At 41.7% G+C, this 5,324-nt stretch overlaps 1 long non-coding RNA gene across 1 annotated transcript; it reads right to left on the bottom strand.

The window, feature by feature from the left end:
* Positions 1 to 1,220: 1,220 nt before the first annotated feature.
* On the bottom strand, positions 1,221 to 4,173 carry LOC114027535. Its single transcript, XR_003567268.1, has 3 exons — positions 3,914 to 4,173; positions 3,010 to 3,115; positions 1,221 to 1,775 (listed from the first exon to the last, which is right to left on the bottom strand). It is a non-coding gene; the product is annotated as an uncharacterized LOC114027535 (long non-coding RNA).
* Between the last annotated feature and the right edge of the window lie 1,151 nt (positions 4,174 to 5,324).

Here is a 5,324-nt window from a genome sequence, read left to right as displayed (position 1 = left end):
GAGAAAACAAAAGGGGAGATGAGAGTCAGTAGGAAGATAATTTGGTATCTGGTTTAGTCAAAATATGATGCTTTGCAGAGACTACCGGCAAATCTTCCTTCAGGGCCAGGGAATGACCTATTAGTTCCCAGGTTACTTACGGAGGCAAACTCCTGGGTTCTACTCTCAGTATTTTGTCTGTCTGATCCAGAGAAAGATTCCCAAGACATTGATGTGTATGGCAGATGGTGCTGTAGTTCAGTGTTGGTGGATTTGGGTCCATCTGAGTTCCTGTATTTGTATACCACAGCTACTTAATGGGGCTTAAAGAGGCCTAGTGTGGCAAGAAGAAAACTCCCTTGTTGAAAGTCTGTTTATTCTTTGTGATTTATTGCAATCTAACAGAATCTTTTGTGCTACTCATGATGGGCTCCAATAATAGGAAAAAAATTGGACAATAGCAACAAAAATTAAATAATTAAGAATGAGAATAGCTTGTATTTAAATAGCAACACTTTATACATATCCTCTCATTTGATACTCACTACAAACCTATGAGGTCTATGCTGTTATTATTATCATTTTACATGTAGCCTCTCCTACCAGTTTCCATGGATTAATAAGAAAATATCTTGACAAGAGGGTGCAGCAGATCTTGCCCAGGGGTGTTGGGTTTAGGATTTACTGACTGTCAAAATCTTGTTCTTTTACCCCCCTTCCCAAAGTGAACTGTCTCATTAGTCTCTAGAAACTTGGGGGAGGTGCTACATTCAGATGGGGAAACTAAGGCTCAGAGGTTTTAGGTGACTTGCCTAGGAAAACAGGTTAGTCTGCAAAAGGATTCATGCCTATGTCTTTTGGGCTCTGGGTCTAGCATTCTATCTACTATTACCATCTATCTACATCTACTCTTAACTGAAACAATCCTGTGCTAAGAAATGGTTTCTTTGGGGGCATGTTAAAGAGGCTGGAAATATTCAGCATCCTAAGATTTTCATGTTGGAAGAATTTCATGCTATCCTAAAGCAAATATAATTGAGGGTCAAGTCAAGTCAACAAATATGCCTACCATGTGACAAGCACTATGCTAAATGCTAGGGTTACAAATAGGAAAAATGAAAAGACAGTCTTAATCTCTAGGAGTTTACAATCTAATAGGTGAAGCTGACACACAAAAGGAAGTGGAGAAAGGGGAGGTGCCTAGGTGGGGGGCGGGGTCTGCTGGCCACAAACACCTACCATAACAAGAGGTTTTTTTTTTTTTAGACCTCTTCTATTTCTCATCAGATTAAGACATATGATAAATGTATAGGATTATCAAAAAATGCACTTCTCACCAGCCAGAATTATCACTCACTGTTCATAGTTATAAATTTCATAAATGGAACCAACAGTCTCTTTTGTTTATATTATATTATTGTTATATTATAGAACTGGGCTTAGTGCCTCGACAACTGTTTGGTGGGGGCTGTGGTATTCTTTAAATAATCTCTGGTGGGATTGCCTTATATATGAAATTCCGTAAGAGCACTCCTTTGGCTGAACCCAAATGGAAATTCTTTAATAATCCCAAGGAGACTGCATCACGGATATGTCCTTTTGGAGTAGCTTCTAATACAATATCTCTACTTTCTATAAATTACCAGCAGAGTTATTGCCAATAGGGTCAGCAGAATGTAAGAAATGCCTATTTTGTAATGTCTTCAGATCAGTCCAACACACATCAGCCCCTTCTTAGGATGTAGAAGTTTATAACAGTGCTCTGTTTGAATATCCAAGATTACAGAATGTAGGTTCTGGAAAAAAAAAAAAAGGTCACCTTAAGAAATTCAAAATCCATCCTAAGGAAGCCCAAGAACTGTCAGTGAAAAAACAATTTCACCTGGAACCAGGTGGTCTTGATTATCCAGGCAACAGTGAAGCCTAGGAATTGCATCATGTTCAGAAAGTCAATGGCAAGATGTTTCGGGATGGATCTGCAATACGCTATTTTTTCTGACAACGGGTCTGCATTTTACCTCCCCAATTTAAGGTGTTTGTGGACAGGAGTCTAATCTGAGCTATTATACCTCATCACCCTCAAGCGAATGGGCAGGATGAAAGGCCGGTATAGACTATTAAGAATGTCCCAAGGCGAATTGTTAGAGGAGATTGGCCAAGAAAACTTGCCGGCTCTTGCTGGCTAGTGCTCAATATGTTATTTCATGTTCAATAATAGGAGTCAGTTCTGCTGGGTTCCTGATGGGATAATGACTCAAGATTCACCTAGACTGTTTCCATTCAGACTTATCCGAGAACTTAAAAGACATACAGGAACGCGTTGTTGATTCTCCTCTGGCTGTATCCCCTCTTCGCTCATTTTTAGCACTGTGGGTTTGACTTTGCTGGGCACTATGGAACTAGACCAAAATGGGTCCCTTTTGCCATAATTGAGGCTACAAGGGCCTGTATCATAGGATGGTTCTGTGTGGCCTCATTGTCAGTCGAGAGAGGCATTCTTCCAAAGGCGACACCGCAGCAGGAGGGCCATTAGAAACGTCTCCCCTAGTGCCATCTGGATTTCATTTTTCAGCCACATCTCCTAAGGACCCACCAGAGTCACAAAGTCAAGGAAGCAATAAATTTCCCCTGGTCACTGAAACTGCTGAAGTGGGGTCAACCAGTATTTCTAAACCCATTGGGATAACAAAGCTTCACAAAAACATAGCTCCTTGCTGAGGGAAGAGTAGCATTATGGCTTTGGAGGTGGGGAGAGGTCTGTCCTATGAGTCTCCCTTAATTCGGAGGTCTTTTTGAATGTCTGTTGTCCCTGCCACTGACAAGGGTAGGGTTAGCCTAGATTCATTTTGCATCAATAAATTTTGCATAAAAAATGTCTTGTTGCAGGCCCACTCTTAACTTGCCCTGCCCCCATATCTTCTTCTTTTTAACTACTTTCCAATGGAACACTCCAAGTTGGCATCCCACAGAACCACTGGCTTCCCCACCTTTCTGGATGTGTGGGTGTGAACAACTGGGTTGGAAGCTTACCTCAAGAGAATTTCACCATGAGATGCTGGTGACTTCCTGCCCTTAGTTGCCTGGGATATTCCTCGGGAGCCAACCTTTCCTGTTAGACCATTTAACACTAGTGTTTCTAGTGGTACAGATTCCAACGGACCAAAAAAAGAAAAAAAAAAATCTGAGTTAGAAGAGGGAGGGAGAAAGCCAGCCAAACTTTCATGAAACTTAAAAAACCCAGCGATCTTGTTTCAGTGTGGGTGAAGACTCAGAGAAAAGGGGAAGAGGTTGTGGGATTATTTAACATATACCAGTTTGTCCACCCCAAATTGTATGCTTAGGTAAACATTGAGCACTGGTGGGTGTCTAGAAGGCCTAGAAATTGTGTGGTAAGTGGCAACATTTTTTAAAAGACCTTGGTGAAGTGAGATTAGAACCTAACCCTAAATTTTTCCATTAAAAAAAAAAAGACAAAAACATTTTAGACAATGAGTCACTATTTGAAATAAAAGAATGGTGAAAAATGAAAAGAAAGGGCTCATTGGTAGTCAATCAAAGATAGAACTGTGGAGGAAACATCTGGGATTGAGTATGGCCTTAGGAGTGTATTATCAAGTAAACCTAAAGGAAAAGTGTCAAATGCCAGATCTTTCTATGAAATACGCAAGGAACGCTCAAGTTCTCTCATTCTATTGCCGTTGTAATGTATACAGCATATCCCCAAGCTTAACTGTACTCTAAGACTTTGGGAACACCCTATATTTCTCTCTCCACACACTCTACCAGTGCTCTATTCTACAACAGAGTTTGCCAGTTTTGTGCCTATAGCAGGGAGTGTATGGAGTGTTCAGGGAGGACCAGCATCTCTGGTGTGAGGGCTTTCTGAACAAGGCTACTCATCTATGTTTGGTGTCCACCTAGCATTAAGTCTCACCTGTGGCTCCAAGAAGCTTGTGCAGCAGTCACACCCTGGTAAACCATCTCAGCAGATGGACTCAACCAGGTTGAGGGTAAGTGATAGGCCATAAACCCATCAAAGTGTTAGGGGTCTGTCTAACCCAAGTGTGTGAAGGCTTCTTCTGGTGAAATGGGTGGATAAGGACAATTTGTTGCAAAGTCTATGAAAGCGGCTGAAGCAGACACCATGGAGCACTCAGAGCTTGGTCAGACATCGAAGAAGCCAAGATCATCCACTGCATCCTGGGCCATTGCCAGTCATCTCAACTTTTGTCTTGCCACTGGACTTGGATGACTCTGGAAGAGAGAGTGAGATTGGTGACTTTGTACTCTGTCTCACTTGAATGCAATTCATGAGCAAGTCAAGACATCACCCCATGATGTCACTGGTCCTCTGAAAATGAAGGACAAACAACAACAACCTAGAGCAGGTAGACAAGCTGGGAGTGGGGTGAAAGGAAAAGACGCTCAAAACATTAATTAGGAAAACAATTTATACCAAAACAACAACAATGTAAAAAAACACCTTTGAAAGAACTTTAATTGAACAAGCAATGATCATCAGTGATTTTAGAGAATGCTACCCATGTCCTGACAGAGAAGGGGTGGAATCAAGTTGAAAAATAAGACATATAGTTCTGGACATGGCCAATGTAGGGATTTGTTCTTCTTGACTACGCATATTTGTTGCAAGGTTTTATTTTTCTTTGGGGGAGGGTGGTGTGAGAGGAAGAGAAATGCTTGTTATTTGGAAAAAATGATTACACAAAGGAAAAAAAATAGGCTTTTGTATCTCGTGTGATGTGTTGCCCACCATGTCTATACCTATTTAGATAACACACAAATTGGACATTTTCAGCTATGCCACCTCATCATTCTACCTGTAAAGGTAACAATGGCCTCTGTCCTCAGAATACATTACACTGCTCGACCCTATATAGGCATTATGTCTGGACCCTCACAAGTCTGGGGTCTGAAATCTGACAAAGCTGCCTCTGAAAAAGGCCATTTCTTCACAAAGGTGAATCCTACGATTCTGATCCCTTGCCACAAAGGTATGACCACATCAGGCATTGCCATGAGGCACCAAACATGGGGAAGGCCCGTGTAGATGCCCAGACTCCCCCTGGTGTTTAGCACCCTGAGGAGGTGACACAGAGATATGCCCACATCAGGGAATTTTGTCCTTGGGAAACCCAGACTATATCCTTCTATTCTTCTGCCATCTAAGGGCTTTTTCCTCTCATTCTGCCAACCATCCAAACTCCCAAGTCATGGAAGGTATAGCTAGCCTAGTTAAATCTGCTAGTTATTTTTAACAGTCCATCCTGCCTCCTGATAATGCCAACCACTTGTAAACCACTGCAGTGGTGATATCACGATGCAGC

This window comes from Vombatus ursinus, unplaced genomic scaffold (assembly GCF_900497805.2).
Source record: "Vombatus ursinus unplaced genomic scaffold, bare-nosed wombat genome assembly UNPS02014861.1, whole genome shotgun sequence".
Taxonomy (NCBI): Eukaryota; Metazoa; Chordata; class Mammalia; order Diprotodontia; family Vombatidae; genus Vombatus; species Vombatus ursinus.
The sequence above is the reverse complement of the archived record's forward strand: the minus strand, read 5'-3'. Positions and strand labels throughout refer to the sequence as shown.